Source organism: Pleurodeles waltl, unplaced genomic scaffold (genome assembly GCF_031143425.1).
Source record: "Pleurodeles waltl isolate 20211129_DDA unplaced genomic scaffold, aPleWal1.hap1.20221129 scaffold_54, whole genome shotgun sequence".
Classification (NCBI taxonomy): Eukaryota; Metazoa; Chordata; class Amphibia; order Caudata; family Salamandridae; genus Pleurodeles; species Pleurodeles waltl.
The window spans coordinates 1,704,509-1,723,993 of NW_027150248.1; the positions used below are offsets into that span (position 1 = coordinate 1,704,509).

General features: G+C 48.5%; 1 protein-coding gene across 3 annotated transcripts in view; it reads left to right on the top strand.

Annotated features, from left to right (window-relative positions):
- Positions 1-18,594: 18,594 nt before the first annotated feature.
- The window catches only part of LOC138278707 (CD5 antigen-like), a 450,781-nt gene continuing 449,890 nt past the window's right edge, over positions 18,595-19,485 (top strand). For all 3 annotated transcript variants that reach the window (XM_069219285.1, XM_069219288.1, XM_069219287.1), the window contains exon 1: positions 18,595-18,745. The gene's annotated coding sequence lies outside the window, so the exon portion shown is untranslated. The remainder of the gene's footprint in view (positions 18,746-19,485) is intronic.

Below are 19,485 nucleotides of genomic sequence, written 5' to 3' on the forward strand. Positions count from 1 at the left end.
TTATAATATTGGTAAGAGATTTGGAACACCAAGTGGGAAGCAAAATCATTTTATGAGTTCGAGCTTGAACAACCTACAGCCTAGTTAGGTGGTCCCTGTAGAGCTGAGGAGGATCTTGCACAATATCATGGACGTCTCTGTATAATGGTACTTAGGGTACTTGTAGTATGTGAGACAGTGATAATCGGGGTATCGTAAATTAGTGCCTAAACACCATCGTTGGTGGCACCATGTTGTAGTTGGACTCTTGCTCTTAGGCAAGACTGCTGGCTTATGGATGACAGTACTTATGTTTATAGGCGACTATGCCTATCCTAGTCGCAACTGTCATCCCAATCTTTCAGGCTCACAAGCAGTACCTCACCAGAAACCCAAACGGCAAAGGGTGATTTGTGGCAGCATTCACGTATGGACTCAAGAGTATGACATCTCAGGGAGTGTCATGGTTAAACGGAAAGTACCCCTTTCTCACGTTAACAACATGTCTCAATCACAGACAAGCAATGAAAGAGATCCAGTAAAGTTTCAATAAGTTTTATTTAACACAACTGCAATCTGTGATAAGTTGCATGGGCTGCAATGATTAGGATAATAAACAGTGCAAGAAACAGAATGGTAAAGACAAGAGTCGTTATTATGAAGACCCCTACCATCTTGCAACATCATGAAAAAGACATGAAGTATGAAATATGTCTCAGCACCCTAATGTGGTGTATCTGATCTCTAGCCTAGAAGAGAGCTTGGCGCGTTACACCTAATCTGTCAATGCCATGTCCATGAGAGGAGCCCCAACCCTCGTTACCTTGGAATGAGGTCTCCATCTCAGACTCCGCAGGGACACGAAGACTGGGTCAGCGTCAAAGCGACGTGCAGCCTCAATATCAGCGATGGCAGCGATGGCATCTGGTCGGAATCCCTCTGACTATCTGCTAAAAGTGTGTCTTATTTATACACATCTACTTGGACCCCTGACGTAGGTGTGTTCCCAAACAATAGATAACAGGCATGCTTGGGACAGTAATTAATATAAACAATTCCCTCAAAAACATGATGAGGGATAGTACCCTAACGCAAACACCTACAGTTTGTTTGTCTTTGTCGCTTGATCCTGACGCCTTAGTGCGGTGGCACTGATAACGCAAACTAAAAACAATTGGCCTAACTATCAACAAGGCAGCCATCTTGGAAGAATTTGCAAAGCAGTATTACATTTGATTCAAGGAAGGAGTAAAAATGAGAAATTCAAGATGGCAGACGCGAGTCCTGAAGGTTAGTTGCAGTTCTAGTTTTGCGTACAGTTTAGTTGCTAGGATACGCGCGCGCTGTCTGGAAGCTTTGCTCTTCAACTGAAATATGTCAAGAATCAGCTGTGAGGAGAGAGCGTGCTTTCGAGTTTAACATTTGTTGAGGTAAATTACAAATTGAAGACAATGTTACAGAGAAAAAATATATTGCTTTAAGTAGTGTTTGAGGAGATAAGTTGTTGGCAGTAGTAAAGTAAGTTGGCAAGTCTACAGAGTTTATGTCAGGAACGAACTTAAACAAAAGGCATTTACAAATACAAAAGTTCTTGAAGAGAGTTGTCGAGTAAAAAGAAGAGTCGAACTTAAACAAAGAGGCATTTACAAGTTTTAAAGAGTAAAACGTATAATAACCGATACTGTATGTCCCCAGTAACTGTGAATGTAACTTTTGCAGGTGTTGTATCCAATCTTAGAGGTGAAGAGGCAGACTGAGTACAGACTTACATCCTCTCTGAAGCAGTCTCTCTAAAATCCCATTCCCCTTTCCCCTTCCAGGTTCCACAAAGATCCTAAATTCGTTGTGAGTAGTCTGGGTTGGGACTGAGGAGTGATCTTCTGCTCCTGAGGAAATCAAATTGAGGTATCCTGACACATTCCAGCCTTGTGAGGTTTTGAAGGCAGCCCCAGGTGCTGCCACCCCACAGACAGGTTTCTGCCCTCCTGTTACTTGATCTGATCAAATCCAAGAGGGCGTAACAAATGATTTCCTTTGGGAGAGGGATGTTACACCCTCTCCCTTTGGAAATAGGTGTTACAGGCATGGGAGGGGTAGCCTCCCCAAGCCACTGGTAATGCTTTGAAGGGCACATTTGGTGCCCTCCTTGCATAAACCAGTCTACACCGGTTCATTGACCCTCAGTCCCTGCTCTGGCATGACACTGGACAAAGGAAAGGGGAGTGACCACTCCCCTGTCCATCACCCCCCCAGGGGTGGTGCTCAGAGCTCCTCCAGAGGGTCCCTGGGTTTTGCCATCTTGGAAACAAGGTGGGCAGGGAACTCTGGGAGCATCTGAGTGGCCAGTTCAGGCAGTTGATGTCAGAGCCCTCTCCTGATAGGTGGTCACACTGCTAGGTGACCAATCTCCATTTCAGGGCTATTCAGGGTCTCTCTCTTGGGTGGTTCCTCAGATTCATTTTGCAAGAATCCAGCAGGATTCCTCTGCAAACTTTACTTCAACTTCTGGCTGAAGAAACTGTAACCAGGCGCTTCAGGACCCTACAAGCTGCAACAAGGAAGCATGACTCTGCCTGCAACATTGTATCTCCAGCTCCTGCCTGAAACTGCAACAATTTCCCGGTCATGCATCCTCTGAAGACAGCCCATCTTCAATCTGCACAGGGAGGATGAAGGAATCTCCCTTGGTGTGAAGGAGTCACTCCCCTGCATCAGCAGGCACCAACTGCAACGACGACTAGCTGCATGAATCCCCTCTCCTGCTGAGCTGCATGGATTCTGCAACATGGGTGGTGGACTGAAGTGGTCCCGATGGTCCTCTCTTCCAACTGTCCAACTTTGGTGAAGGTAAGCCCTTGCTTTCCCACGCAGGACCGTACTCCTGTGTCCATCGTCATTTACAGCAGCCAAGGCTTGTTGGCATCCTCTCCAAGGGATCTTCAGGCATCTTGAAGCTCCAGCACCCCCCCCCCCACTCCATCCTGCGATGCACAGCTTCCTGAGCGACTCTCCTGAGGCGTGGGATCCTTCTTCGTAGTGCTTTGTGGGCTTTTTCTGCAACTTCTGTGTCCCCGTCCTGTGGGACGCCTGTGAGTGCTGCCTCTGCTTCTGTGGGCTCTCTGAGTTGCTGAGGCCCCCCTCTGACTCCTGCTCCTAGGTAGAGTCCTCCTGGGCCTTCCTGGTCCCCGGCAACACCACTTTCCGCCAACCGTGAGTTTAGCGTGTGCCAAGGCTTGTTGGTGGAATTCGAAGACGCAAACCCGACTGCAATCCTCCTTCTGGTGTGGGACATCACTTACATCATCCAGGAACACGACTCCGTCTTCTGGGGTGCAGCAGTGACTCTCCTTCTTCATCGTCGACTTCCTTTTTGAACCTTCCTTCTGATGGGCAGGGGCTCCTGCCCTTCCTGAACTCTGCTGTGCTTATTGGACTTGGTCCTCTTCTTCCCCAGGTCTTCTAGTTCTGGAATCCACTGTTGGTGTTGTGCAGTCTCTTCTGGGTTTTGTATAATTCTTCTTTTCTTCTTAGTGGATGGTTTTGGGAAACTACAATGTTTTACTCCTACTTTTCCGGGGCACTGGGGGGTATTGTGGTACTTACCCTTATGCTTTTCTAATACTCCCAGCTCCCCTCTGCACTGTTTACTAAAAGTTTTTATACCTTTTTCAGCATACTAGTTGTTAGACCTGACAGCCTTAGGGTGGTCGCCCCTAACTTTTTGCCTGCCTCCCTCCACTTTTTGGACACTGTTTTTGCTGGTTTTAGGACTCTGCACACTTTACCACTGCTAAAGTACATATGTTCTCTCCCTTCAAACATGATAACATTGGTTCATACCCAATTGGCTTATTTAATTTACTTGTAAGTACCTAGTCTAGTGCACTACATGTGCCAGGGCCTGTAAATTAAATGCTACTAGTGGGCTGCAGCACTGGTTGTGCCACCCACATAAGTAGCCCCCTAACCATGTCTCAGGCCTGCCATTGGAGGGCCTCTGTGTGCAGTTTCACTGCCAATTCGACTTGGCATTTAAAAGTACTTCCCAAGCCTAACCCTCCCCCTTTTTCTACATATGAGTCACCCCTAAGGTGGGCCCTAGGTAACCCCTAGGGCAGGGGGCTGGGTAGACAAAAGGCAGGACATGTACCTGTGTAGTTTACATGTCCTGGTAGTGTAAAACTCCTAAATTCGTTTTTACACTGCTGTGAGGCCTGCTCCATTCATAGGCTAACATTAGGGCTACCCTCATATACTGTTCGAGTGGTAGATTCTGATCTGAAAGGAGTAGACAAGTCATATTTAGTATGGCCAGAATGGTAATACAAAATCCTGCTGACTGGTGAAGTTGGATTTAATATTACTATTTTAGAAATGCCACTTTTAGAAAGTGAGCATTTCTCTGCACTTACATCCTTCTGTGCCTCACAATCCACGTCTGGCTAGGTTTAGTTGACAGCTCCCTTGTGCGTTCACTCAAACCCCAAACACAGGATGCTCAGTCACACTTGCACACATCTGCATTTTGAATGGGTCTTCCTGGGATGGGAGGGTGGAGGGCCTGACACTTACATGTCAGAGGACAGTAGCCTGCCCTCACACAAAGGACTGCCACACCCCCTACTGGGACCCTGGCAGACAGGATGGAACTGAAAGGGGACTTTGTGCACTTCTAAGCCACTCTTTGAAGTCTCCCCCTACTTCAAAGGCACATTTGGGTATTTAAACAGGGCCTCTGCCCTACCAAATCAGACACTACCTGGGAAGGAAACTCTGGACCAGAACCTGCAACCTGCCAAGAACTGCCTGGCTGCCCAAATGACTCACCTGACTGCTTTCTGTGAAGGACTGCTGCCTTTCTGTTGCCCTGCTGCCTTGCTTCTCTCTTGCTGTGCTGAAGGAGTGCTCTCCAAGGGCTTGGATAGAGCTTGCCTCCTGTTCCCTGAAGTCTCAGGACCAAAAAGACTTCTCCCCTGCAGCTGAAATCCCCGTGCGGCGAAAATGCGACGCACCGCCTGCCAAACACCAAGCACAGCCTGCTCGCTGTGAAAAATTCACTGCACGCTGAGACCAGAACGACGCAGTCCGACTTCGAGACGGAAGATCGACGCAGCGCCAGTGACATGACCGGAACTTTGACACACGGCCCTACTGGATTGACGCATGCTGACCCGGAACGACGCAGCCCGACTTCCTGAGAGGAATCGACACAGCGACTGCCGTGTGGGAGAAAGTTCCACACATCGCCCACCGGAATCGACACAGCACCTGTGACTTCGCTCCGCAAGCCCAGAATTCCACGCATCATCCCTGGGGTGTCCGAAAACCCCGCAACTCGAAGAGGATCTAAGTTCGCGTGCTGGAAATCGAGGTAACTTCTTCCCCGCGTAGAAAATATTGCCGCAAGTCTGTGTGCGAAGGGGCGAAACCGATGCACACCTGCCTGTTTTCCACGCATCTCTTCCTCTGGGGTCCCTTGCGAGGATTTTTCAATGCAAACCAAGTGTCGTGCCCAGTTTTGTGGTGGGAGATGACATTGATAAATGGCTTGCTGCTTATGAAGTTGCACTAAGGGCTCATGGGGTTCCTGAAGAGCAATGGGGTACAGCTATGTGGGGGTATGTACCAGCAATTGGGAGGGACACACTCCTTACATTGGACCCAAAGGATCAAAACACATACCCACTCATGAAAGCCATTTTACTTGCCAAGTTTGGACTGACCCCTGAGAAATACCATCAGAGGTTCAGGGACAGTACCAAACAGTCCACACAAACATGGGTAGATTTCTTTGACTTTTCCAGTAAGGCACTGAATGGATGGGTGCAGGGTTGCAAAGTAAATGATTACACAGGATTGTATAATTTGATTCTGAAAGAGCATAGTACTTGTTTTACAGAGTTGCGCCAGCACCTAATCGACATTAAGCTGACTGACCCCAGGAAGCTTGCTGAGGAGGCGGACCTCTGGACTAGCACCAGAGTGTCCAGAAAGGTATCTGGGGGGGACACCCACAAAGGTGGTCAGGGATCCCAATCAGAATAAAGAGGTGGGAGAAAAACTTAAAAAATAGGAGTTCTCAAAAGGCCCCCAAAATAATTCCCAAGGGAATAGTGGTAATCAGTCCCGGTCTGACTCTAAGAAGAGAGGGTTCACTGACCATAAGACAGGGAGGTTAGTATCCCAATGTGCAGAGTGCAATAAGTATGGGCACTCTGAGGGCGACTCCAAGTGCCCCAAAAAGGCACAGCCGCCCAAAGGAGGGCAGACACCTGGGTTGGCTAGTGTAGCGCTCGGGGAGGAGGTAGTCCCAGATAGTTTTGGAGAGCAGACAGAGGTAACCCCAGTGTCCCTGGGGGATGCAGAGATGGTGCCAAAAGCCCACATGCCTGCCAATACTTCTAAGTCTAGGCAGTGGGTCACCATCAATGGGCAACGGGTGGAGGCTCTGTGTGACACAGAAGCAAGCATGACTACTGTCAGGGGTCAGCTGGTGTCAGCAGCGCAGGTCATCCCAAATACATTCGACCAAGTCATAGTCGCCAACAATCGAGAGAGCCACCTACCGGTAGCTCTGGTTCCCTTTGAGTGTGGGGGGGTCTCTGGTACTCTGAAAGTAGCTGTGAGTCCTGCCATGCCTGTAGATTGTCTGTTAGGCAATGGCCTTGAGCACACTACCTGGAAGGAGGTAGAGCTAAGGTCTCACTTGGAGATGTTAGGGTTGCCTGAATGGGGCTGCATGACCACACAGTCCATGGCTGCCCGGGAGGGAAGTCAAGGGTGTCTGGAACAATGGCCCAGACAGCTGCCAAGAAGAGGGGCAAGGGGCGCGGGAAACCGGTCCCAGAGGTTCCTGCAGTGGTTGACGGGGTTCCCGAGGAGGAGGCCCCCACCCAACTGGGGAAGACATTGCCACCCTATGTGACCTACCTGAGCTTGCTGGCTGGCAAGTTGAGGGTGGGCCCACCAGGGAGGAATTCTGCAAGGCGCAGAAAGAATGCCCCACTCTAGAGGGCTTGAGGCGACAGGCCTCAGCCCAGGCAGCAGGTGAAGCCTCTGGCGATCACCATATCTATTGGGAGAATGATCTCCTTTACAGTGAGCCTAAGGTTCCGGCCATTGGGGCAGCGCGTGCGCTGGTGGTCCCCCAGTGTTACCGGGCCATCCTACTCGGTTTGGCTCACAACATTCCCCTGGCAGGAAATCTGGGGCAAGACAAGACCTTTGCCAGGCTTGTCACCCACTCTTATTGGCCCCGGATGAGGAATAATTCAGATGCATTCTGTAGGCCCTGCCCTACATGCCAGGCCAGTGGGAAAACAGGTAAAAAGCTAAAAGCTCCCCTGATCCCACTCCCTGTCTTTGGCACCCCCTTTGAAAAGGTGGGCATCAACATTGTTGGTCCCTTGGACACCAACACTGCCCTAGGCAACAGGTTCATCCTGGTTTTGGTGGACCATGCCACCTGTTACCCAGAGGCAATCCCTCTGAGGACCGTTACTGCACCGGTGGTGACCAGGACTCTAATGGGAATATTTACCCGTGTGGGATTCCCAAAGGAGATTGTGTCTGACAAAGGCACAAACTTCATGTCTGGGTACATGAAGTCCATGTGGGATGCGTGTGGTGTAACCTACAAGTTCACCACACCCTATCACCCCCAATCTAATGGTCTTGTGGAGAGATTCAACAAAACCTTGAAAGGCATGATTACAGGCCTCCCTGAGGCCTTGAGGTGTAAGTGGGACGTCCTCTTACCATGCCTTCTCTTTGCTTACAGAGAAGTACCCAGAAAGGAAGGGGTTCAGCCCCTTTGAGCTCCTCTATGGGTACCCTGTCAGGGGACCCTTAAGCATTGTCAAGGAGGGGTGGGAGAAAGCTCCCAAGGCACCCCCTCAGGAATTGGTCAGCTACATGCTAGCCCTCCGCAACCAGATGCACCGCTTCTGGAAAACGGACAAAAGTAATCTTGAGGGCAGTCAAGAGGTAATGAAATGCTGGTATGACCAGAAGGCCACTCTGGTGAAGATTCAACCTGGAGACAAAGTGTGGGTAATGGAGCCAGTAGAGCCTAGAGCTCTCCGGGACCGCTGGTCTGGCCCATTCGAGATTAAGGAGCGGAAAGAGGAGGCCACTTACTTAGTGGACCTCCAATCCCCTAGGAACCCCCTAAGGGTGCTCCATGTCAACAGATTGAAGCTTCACTTTGAGAGGACTGAAGTCAACATGCTTCAGATGACAGATGTGGGTGTGGAGGAGGAGAGTGAATCTCTCCCCGACCTCCTCTCTGCTAAGAAAGGTGATGGGTCAGTGGAGGGTGTCATTCTGTCTGACTCCCTGATCCTGGACCAGAGAGGGGACTGTGCCAGTTATTGGAACAGTACTCCTTCCTGTTTTCCCTCACCCCTGGACTTACACATCTGTGTGTCCATGACATTGACACGGGAGACAGTCCCCCTGTAAAGAACAAAATTTACATTTTGTCAGATAAGGTGAAGGCCAGCATCAAGGAGGAAGTCTCCAAGATGCTGACTATAGGGGTTATTGAGAAGTTCAGCAGTCCCTGGTCCAGCCCTCTGGTACTGGTACCCAAGGCTGCTGCACCCGGTGCCAAGCCAAAACTCCGGTTCTGCATGGACTACCGGGGTCTCAACTCAGTCACACGGACTGACGCTCACCCCATCCCCCAAGCTGATGAGCTCGTAGACAGGCTAGGTGCTGCCAAGTTCCTCAGTACCTTTGATCTCACATCAGGGTACTGGCAGATCGCCTTGACTGAGGGAGCTAAAGAGAGATCTGCATTCTCCACACCAGAGGGCCATTACCAATTCCGGGTGATGCCCTTTGGGCTGGAGAATGCCCCCGCTACCTTCCAACGGCTAGTAAACGGGGTCCTAGCTGGCAAGGATGCCTTCTGTGCAGCCTACTTGGACGACATTGCCATCTACAGTTCCAGCTGGGAGGAACACCTGCTCCACCTCTAGGAGGTGCTTTAGGCCCTGCAACCGGCAGGCCTGACCATCAAGGCTAGTAAGTGCCAGTTTGGGCAGGGTTCCGTGGGGTACTTGGGACACCTAGTAGGTTTTGGCAAGGTGCAGCCCCTCCAGGCCAAGATTGAAACTATCAAGGCCTGGAAACACCTAAAACCCAAACCGAGGTGAGGGCTTTCTTGGGCCTCACTGGTTACTACCACAGATTTGTCAAGGGCTATGGAACCATTGTGACACCCTTGCCAGAACTGACATCCAAAAAGCAACCTAGGTTGGTGAATTGGACAGTGGCTTGTCAGAACGCCTTTGATTCTCTCAAGGAAGCCCCCGTGCTCAGGGCCCCTGACTACTCCAAAGAATGTACTGTACAGACAGACGCTTCAGAGCATGGCATAGGGGCGGTCGTAGCACAGCTAAATGAGGAGGGCCTAGACCAACAAGTAGTCTTTATTAGCAGAAGACTATTATCACTGGAACAGAGGTGGAGTGCTATTGAAAGAGAAGCATTTGCTGTGGTCTGGGCACTGAAGAAGCTGAGACCATACCTGTTTGGGACTCACTTCTGGTTTCAGACAGACCACAGGCCCCGCAGATGGCTCATGCAGATGAGGGGCGCAAATCCTAAACTCTTGAGGTGGTCCATTTCCCTACAGGGGATGGACTTCACGGTGGAGTATCGTCTGGGGATTGACCACGCCAACGCTGATGGTCTCTCCAGATACTTCCGCCTTAGCGATGAGAGCTCCCAGGAGGTTGGGTAGCTCTCCCCACTTTCAGCTGGGGGGGACACATGTTAGACCTGACAGCCTTAGGGTGGTCACCCCTAACTTTTTGCTTGCCTCCCTCCACTTTTTGAACACTGTTTTTGCTGGTTTTAGGACTCTGCGCATTTTCCCACTGCTAACCAGTGCTAAAGTGCATATGCTCTCTTCCTTCCAGCATGGTAACATTGGTTCATACCCAATTGGCTTATTTAATTTACTTGTAAGTCCCTAGTCTAGTGCACTACATGTGCCAGGGCCTGTAAATTAAATGCTACTAGTGGGCTGCAGCACTGGTTGTGCCACCCACATAAGTAGCCCCCTAACCATGCCTCAGGCCTGCCATTGTAGGGCCTGTGTGTGCAGTTTCACTGCCAATTCGAATTGGCATTTAAAAGTACTTGCCAAGCCTAAAACACCCCTTTTTCTACATATGAGTCACCCATAAGGTGGGCCCTAGGTAGCCTCTAGGGCAGGGTGCTGTGTAGGCAAAAGGCAGGACATGTACCTGTGTAGTTTACATGTCCTGGTAGTGTAAACCTCCTAAATTCGTTTTTACTCTGCTGTGAGGCCTGCTCCTTTCATAGGCTAACATTAGGGCTACACTCATATACTGTTTGAGTGGTAGATTCTGATCTGAAAGGAGCAGAAAAGTCATATTTAGTATGGTCAGAATGGTAATACACAATCCTGCTGACTGGTGAGTTGGATTTAATATTACTATTTTAGAAATGCCACTTTTAGAAAGTGGGCATTTCTCTGCACTTACATCCTTCTGTGCCGTACAATCCAGGTCTGGCTAGGTTTAGTTGACAGATCCTTTGTGCATTCACTCAGACAAACCCCAGACACAGGATGCTCAGTCACACTTGCACACATCTGCATTTTGAATGGGTCTTTCTGGGATGGGAGGGTGGAGGGCCTGCCCTCACACAAAGGACTGCCACACCCCCTACTGCGACCCTGTGTAGGAGGCTGGACTGGCTTGTAGTGAGTACCAAGGGGTACTTGCACCTTGCACCAGGCCCAGTTATCCCTTATTAGTGTATAGGGTGTCTAGCAGCTTAGGCTGATAGATAATGGTAGCTTAGCAGAGCAGCTTAGGCTGAACTAGGAGACGTGTGAAGCTACTACAGTACCACAAGTGTCACTTGCACAATATCATAAGAAAACACAATACACAGTTATACTAAAAATAAAGGTACTTTATTTTTATGACAATATGCCAAAGTATCTTAGAGTGTACCCTCAGTAAGAGGATAGCAAATATACACAAGTTATATGTACACAATACCAAAAATATGCAGTATAGTCTTAGAAAACATAACAAACAATGTATAGTTACAATAGGATGCAATGGGGACACATAGGGATAGGGGCAACACAAACCATATACTCCAAAAGTGGAATGTGAACCACGAATGGACCCCAAACCTATGTGACCTTGTAGAGGGTCGCTGGGACTATTAGAAAATAGTGAGGGTTAGAAAAATAGCCCACCCCAAGACCCTGAAAAGTGAGTGCGAAGTGCACTGAAGTTCCCCAAAAGACAAAGAAGTCGTGATAGAGGAATAATGCAGGAAAGACACAAACCAACAATGCAACAACTGTGGATTTCCAATCTAGGGTACCTGTGGAACAAGGGGACCAAGTCCAAAAGTCACAAGCAAGTCGGAGATGGGCAGATGCCCAGGAAATGCCAGCTGTGGGTGCAAAGAAGCTTCTACTGGACAGAAGAAGCTGAGGTTTCTGCAGGAACGAAAAGGGCTAGAGACTTTCCCTTTGGTGGACGGATCCCTCTTGCCGTGGAGAGTCGTGCAGAAGTGTTTTCCCGCCGAAAGAATGCCAACAAGCCTTGCTAGCTGCAAATAGTGCGGTTAGTATTTTTGGATGCTGCTGTGGCCCAGGAGGGACCAGGAGGTAGCAAATTAGACCAGTAGAGAGAGAGGACGTCGAGCAAGACAAGGAGCTCTCTCAGCAGCAGGTAGCAGCCGGAGAAGTGCCAGAAACAGGCACTACAAGGATGCGTGAAACAGTGCTCGCCGAAGTTGCACAAAGGAGTCCCACGTCACCGGAGACCAACTTAGAAAGTCGTGCAATGCAGGTTAGAGTGCCGTGGACCCAGGCTTGGCTGTGCACAAAGGATTCCCGCCGAAAGTGTACGGAAGCCGGAGTAGTTGCAAAAGTCACAGTTTCCAACAATGCAGTCTGGCGTGGGGAGGCAAGGACTTACCTCCACCAAACTTGGACTGAAGAGTCACTGGACTGTGGGAGTCACTTGGACAGAGTTGCTGGATTCAAGGGACCTCGCTCATCGTGCTGAGAGGAGACCCAAGGGACAGGTAATGCAGCTTTTTGGTGCCTGCGGTAGCAGGGGGAAGATTCCGTCGACCCACAGGAGATTTCTTCGGAGCTTCTAGTGCAGAGAGGAGGCAGACTACCCCCACAGCATGCACCACCAGGAAAACAGTCGAGAAGGCGGCAGGATCAGCATTACAGAGTTGCAGTAGTCGTCTTTGCTACTATGTTGCAGTTTTGCAGGCTTCCAGCGCGGTCAGCAGTCGATTCCTTGGCAGAAGGTGAAGAGAGAGATGCAGAGGAACTCTGATGAGCTCTTGCATTCGTTATCTAAAGTTTCCCCAGAGACAGAGACCCTAAATAGCCAGAAAAGAGGGTTTGGCTACCTAGCAGAGAGGATAGGCTAGCAACACCTGAAGGAGCCTATCAGAAGGAGTCTATGACGTCACCTGGTGGCACTGGCCACTCAGAGCAGTCCAGTGTGCCAGCAGCACCTCTGTTTCCAAGATGGCAGAGGTCTGGAGCACACTGGAGGAGCTCTGGACACCTCCCAGGGGAGGTGCAGGTCAGGGGAGTGGTCACTCCCCTTTCCTTTGTCCAGTTTCGCGCCAGAGCAGGGCTAAGGGGTCCCTGAACCGGTGTAGACTGGTTTATGCTGAATTGGGCACAGATGTGCCCAAGAAAGCATTTCCAGAGGCTGGGGGAGGCTACTCCTCCCCTGCCTTCAAACCATTTTCCAAAGGGAGAGGGTGTAACACCCTCTCTCAGAGGAAGTCCTTTGTTCTGCCATCCTGGGACAAGCCTGGCTTGACCCCAGGGGGGCAGAAACCTGTCTGAGGGGTTGGCAGCAGCAGCAGCTGTAGTGAAACCCCAGGAAAGGCAGTTTGGCAGTACCAGGGTGTGTGCTACAGACCACTGGGATCATGGAATTGTGCCAACTATGCCAGGATGGCATAGAGGGGGCAATTCCATGATCATAGACATGTTACATGGCCATATTCGGAGTTACCATTCTGAAGCTACATGTAGGTAGAGACCTATATGTAGTGCACGTGTGTAATGGTGTCCCCGCACTCACAAAGTCCAGGGAATTGGCCCTGAACAATGTGGGGGCACCTTGGCTAGTGCCAGGGTGCCCTCACACTAAGTAACTTTGCACCTAACCTTTACCAGGTAAAGGTTAGACATATAGGTGACTTATAAGTTACTTAAGTGCAGTGTAAAATGGCTGTGAAATAACGTGGACGTTATTTCACTCAGGCTGCAGTGGCAGGCCTGTGTAAGAATTGTCAGAGCTCCCTATGGGTGGCAAAAGAAATGCTGCAGCCCATAGGGATCTCCTGGAACCCCAATACCCTGGGTACCTCAGTACCATATACTAGGGAATTATAAGGGTGTTCCAGTAAGCCAATGTAAATTGGTAAAATTGGTCACTAGCCTGTTAGTGACAATTTGAAAGAAATGAGAGAGCATAACCACTGAGGTTCTGGTTAGCAGAGCCTCAGTGAGACAGTTAGGCACCACACAGGGAACACATACATATAGGCCACACACTTATGAGCACTGGGGTCCTGACTAGCAGGGTCCCAGTGACACATAACAAACATACTGAAAACATAGGGTTTTCCCTATGAGCACTGGGCCCTGGCTAGCAGGATCCCAGTGAGACAGTGAAAACACCCTGATATACACTCACAAACAGGCCAAAAGTGGGGGTAATAAGGCTAGAAAGAGGCTACTTTCTCACACCCTGGCAGACAGGATGGAACTGAAAGGGGACCTTGTGCACTTCTAAGCCACTCTTTGAAGTCTACCCCCACTTCAAAGTCACATTTGGGTATTTAAACAGGGCCTCTGCCCTACCAAATCAGACACTACCTGGGAAGGAAACTCTGGACCAGAACCTGTAACCTGCCAAGAAGAACTACCTGGCTGCCCAAAGGACTCACCTGACTGCTTTCTGTGAAGGACTGCTGCCTTGCTGCTCTCTTGCTGTGCTGAAGGAGTGCTCTCCAAGGGCTTGGATAGAGCTTGCCTCCTGTTCCCTGAAGTCCCAGGACTAAAAAGACTTCTCTCCTGCAGCTGAAATCCCCGTGCGGCGAAAATTAGATGCACCGCCTGCCACAAACGAAGCACAGCCTGCTTGCAGTGAAAAATTCACCGCACGCCGAGACCGGAACGACGCAGCCCGACTTTGTGACGGAAGATCGACGCAGTGCCAGCAACGCGACTGGAACATCGACACATGCCCCTACTGGATTGAGGCAAGCCGACCCAGAACGACGCAGCCCGACTTCCTGAGAGAAATCGACACAGCCCCTATATTTTGTGTATTACTTACCTCCTTAGAGAGTGTAGCGTCTATAGCATTTTTGGTATTTGGTTCACCAAAATAAAGTACCTTTATTTTTGTAACACTGAGTGTATTCTTTGATATGTGTAAGTCCTAGATAAGCCTTGGCTGCTCATCCACAGCTACCTCTAGAGAGCCTGGCTTCTAGACACTCACTGCACCACACTAATAAGGGGATGCCTGGACCTGATATAAGGTGTAAGTAACATAGGTACCCACCATACATCTGGCCAGCTTTCTACAGTTCTTTTGATACTATATTGGCCTATGATTATACGCCTATCGCGCCATGTGTATTCTTGCGGGGTCTGTCATGTTGTCCTCCTCCATGATAATGTAGTGGCCATTATGATAATATGTTTTACCCTGATATGTGCATTTTTATGATAATGACAACCTGCTTACCATTTATGTTGTAGGACAACCAGTAACCTATATGTCTACCTGACTTATGTGTTTTATTATGACTACTGCTTACTTCTGCAAAGTACTAGTAACCTGAGGGATGTTCTGCTTGAGTAGCAGGGTACTACTGATACATGTTGTGTTTGATCTAATGATGTTTTGTGCAATACAGTTTATTTTTAAATAACATGATATTGTGTTTCCTTTGTGGTGAGGATAGTGCATCACGTGTGTTGTGTGTGTTGTGCAATCGCTTTACACATTGTCTCCGGGTTAGGCCTGACTGCTCATGCCAAGCTACCAAGGGGGTGAGAAGGGGTTATCCTGGGTGTGTGACCCTCTCACCCTGACTAGAGTGGGTGGGTTCTGCCTGGCTTAGGTGCATGCCCTAGCCAACCAGAGACCCCATTTCTAACACAGTACAATCTCCTCTCTGCTGCTCCAGTGGCGTGGGACTCCTCTCCAGGTGTACTTATTGGCTTCACCGCAACTTAATGTGCCTGCTGCCGGTGGGTTGCCTGTGGGGGCTGCAACTGTTTCTTCTGACTCTCCCAACTGCTGAGGGACAGCCCAGACTCCTCTCCAAGGGTCGTGTCCCTTGGACCTTGCTGGTCCTCTTCACCCATGCAACTCTTCTTTTGCTCTGACTTGCATTTGCCAAGGCTTGTTGGTGGTCCTCCTGACCACTGACCGACGGCAACCTGGCAACTGACGTGGGACATCACCTGCCTATCCCCAAGGACTTCTCTGCAGCTCCTGGGTTCCACAGCTGTTCTTCTTCCTCCCCTGTCAACCCGAATCTTCATCCACAGAAGGGTGGGTAGTAGCTCCTGCCCTGTCTGGACACTCCATCATGGACTGGACTCTGTCGTCTTCTTTTACAGGTCCTCTTCTTCTAGAATCCACCTTTGGGTTCCTTTGATCTGGTCCTGTTCTTGCAAAGTTCCTTTTCTAAGCCCTCTTGTTACTCCTTGGAAAGAGCAGGTACTTACTGCTGCTCTCTTGGTCGCTGGGGGTCACATAGGTACTCACCTCTTGGGGGTTCCGAGTTCTCCCAGCTTCCCTCTAATGACTCCATAGCCTTGGGTGGGGGACTTCACTTCACATTCCACTATTTTAGTATGTGGTTTGGCCCTTCCCAGGGCCCCAACCATTTTCTATAGTTTCTTGCCAGTGCTTGTTGTGAATTTCTATGGTTTAGTACGAGTAAATTCAGAACCTAACTATAACATCCATGTAACCTTTGTTTTTTTCAGTGAGTTTCTAAGTTTTTTTTTATTCTATTTCCTAACTATAACATCCCTGTAACCTTTAGTTTGTTATTCTATTTCCTCACTTTAACCTTTGTTTTTTTCAGTGAATTTCTATGTTTTTTTAACGAATAGTAATTTTAATTACTATACGTTAATTCAACCACCACAGCGCACGGCCTTTGGCCATGCGCAGCTGCATTTAGGCCAGGCCCTGAGGCCAACCCCCTATAAGCATTCAACCGTGTATGTCCTTCACCCATGCGCAGAGGAGGTTGCCCACAAGATCTGGCCTGCAGCCAGACCCTGCGGCCATCACTCCCCAACCACCCAAACCCATGCTGTGCACAGCCCTTTCGTTGTGGCGGCAGGAGTTAGCTGCATCTTCTGTGGGTGTGAGAATAGATGTGAGAGGGTGTATCTGGGGGTGAGAGTGGCTGTCAGATTGTCTGTCTGGGTGTGAGAGTGCGTACATCATTGTTTTAGTGGGTGCGTCAGCCTGTGCGCGGGTCTCTGAGTGGCTGCAAGACGGTCTCAGCTGGTCTGTGAGTTGGTGCGTGAGTGTCTGAGTGGGTCTGTGAGTGGGTGCGTAAGTGTCTAAGTGGGTGTGTGAGAAATTGATTGAAAGAGAGACAGAAAGAGAGAAAGTGAGAGAGGAAGAGGTTTTTTTTAGGCTTTAATCTCCTATACTTAGAATGAGATATTTTTGTTAGATTTAGCAACAAAAAGTATTTAATATATTTTTTATTTTTTTCATTTATAATAAAAAAAAAAAAGGGAAAATGAGTCCAGCTTGACTCGAACCTCCATAGCTCAGTGTGAAGGTTTTCGACCTTCACACTGAGCTATAAGGGTGTCTGACATGTATTAAAAGTAGGGACTGCAGGTGGAGCTCTTAAGGGATCTTCCATGGCCCCTTTTTTTTTTATTTAATTTTATTATAAAGCCCTTTACGGGCTAAGTGGGACTACGAGGGAGCCCTCAAGGGCTCCCCCCGTGGTCCCTACTTTTTTTTTTTTTTTTTTTATACAAAGCCCTTACGGGCTACCTGGCTTCCCCCGCAGTGCCAATGCTTCAGCAAGTACGGAGCTGCTTTGACAGAAGCTACTGGACGCCGAATCTAAGTGTAAGGAAGTGGGCAGGGTCTGATGTTCCACTTAGGCACCTTGACGCCTGGAGGTAGAACTTTGTATGTGTTGCAATAGAAATCCTACATGGTCCTACTACAATTACAGCTGGCTGAGCATGCCCAAAGTGGTCTGCATTGTTGTTTTGTGAAGTCTCAATAATAGGTAAGAAGGGCTATGCTAAATAAGAATCTCATTGAATGAATAGTTCTGAACACCAAATACGAGTCTCCTGAACACCAGTGAATAAACCTACAGACTGCTTCAAGTGAAAGAGGGCCAGTATGGGAACAGCGTTTGTTTGTTCTACATGTATTTGCTTGTGTTTGCTTCTGTTAGTCTGTTCATGCCTATTAGTGTGTGTTTCTATAAGCGTGTCAATAATTTTCTATGCTCTGTTGAGTATGTGTGGGTCTCTTTTTCTCTTACTCTGTTTGTGACTATTTTTGTCAGTGCTAATGTTAATGTGTGCCAATGCATACCTATGTGTGAGCATGAGTGTGAGCCCATGTGCCCAGGTCTGTGTGTGCTTGCTTCTGTGAATCTACTTGTGTCAGTATTTCACTCTATGTGCGAGCACGAGTGTGAGCCTGTGTGCCCGGGTCTGTGTGTGCTTGATTCTGTGGATCTACTTGTGTCACTGTCAGTATTTCACTCTATATTTATGTGTGAGCACGAGTGTGAGCCTGTGTGCCCAGGTGTGTGTGTGCATGCTTCTGTGAATCTACTGTCAGTATTTCACTCTATATTTATGTGTGAGCACGAGTGTGAGCCCGTGTGCCCAGGTGTGTGTGTGCTTGCTCCTGTGAATCTACTGTCAGTATTTCACTCTATATTTATGTGTGAGCACAAGTGTGAGCCCGTGTGCCCAGGTCTGTGCGTGCTTGCTTCTGTGAATCTACTGTCAGTATTTCACTCTATATTTATGTGTGAGCGTGAGTGTGAGTCTGTGTGCCCAGGTGTGTGTGTGCTTGCTTCTGTGAATCTACTGTCAGTATTTCACTCTATATTTATGTGTGAGCACGAGTGTGAGCCCGTGTGCCCAGGTGTGTGTGTGCTTGCTTCTGTGAATCTACTGTCAGTATTTCACTCTATATTTATGTGTGAGCGTGAGTGTGAGTCTGTGTGCCCAGGTCTGCGTGTGCTTGCTTCTGTGAATCTGCTTGTGTCAGTATTTCACTCTATATTTATGTGTGAGTGTTGTTCCTGGTTGCTGCATCTGCCTGTATTTCTGTTTGGGTTTGCTTCTGTTTATATTTAGGTTTCTGTATAGTCAGAAAGCATGTAACTTGCATTTTCTCAGGTAGAAGAGGTGGTAAAAGGTGGGTGGAGAGGTGGAGAGTGGGTGGAGAGTGGGTGGAGAGTAGGTGGAGTCTACTGCAAACCAGACTATACATAATCATTTGCCTTGTTTTTCTCTCTTCAGAGCTACAAGTCAATGATTAGAAGTGTTTTGTTCGTCACCATTCTAACTGAATAAATATTCTACTTGAAAGCTACAGAGAAAAAACTTTCAAAACAGGATCTGCGCCAGCAGACAAGAAACACAGCTCTTTCCTGGACGTGTCTGTGAATCCAGACGGTAAGTAAACTTTATTTCACTACCTGAGGAGACAGCTGAGTTAAAGACTGTTTACTCCAGGCAGTTTGTGTATTTCATCCTTTAGTGGGGAATCTGTGACAGTGATTAGACGAGAAATTCAAAATAGTGAGTTTCTTGTTTTGGGGAGGACAGTCACTGCTGGTTTGATTTACTCAAGAAATAGAGGTGAGGTCAAAAGTCCTAGTCCTCCTCAATCACAAACTCCCCCAGATTGTCCACCCTGCGGACTATGTTCTGAATCAGACCTTGAAATGATGAGTTTATTTCACATGATTTTTGTAACATTTGTTTTTCTCGTGGGACTGCATAGGCGGAAGATTACATGAAGGACATCTGCAGTATGTTTGTGATCCTAAGGCGGCGCTGTTGTGCTAGGCAATCAAACACAGAATCTAAGTTATTTATTTGTTGTGAATGTTATAGTTAGCTCAGAGGTTACATTCAAAAGGCATTTTTGTTTGTTTTCTTAGTAACTTTAGTACTGTTTTTCGTATTCCCGAAATGTGCATCCACTTTGAGATTTTCATAGCACGTTTCATGTTGCAGCTGCTATTAGTCAACTCGGTGGACAAGCAGAAAGCTGGAGAAAAATGAAAAAGTCATAATAAAAATACTAGAGTGGTCGAGGGTCTAACAAAGAAAACTATTTCTTTCATAGCAGGGTGATAGCCAGAGGGCACACTGGTTTTCTTAAGAAATGGGAAAAGGTATGAGACACG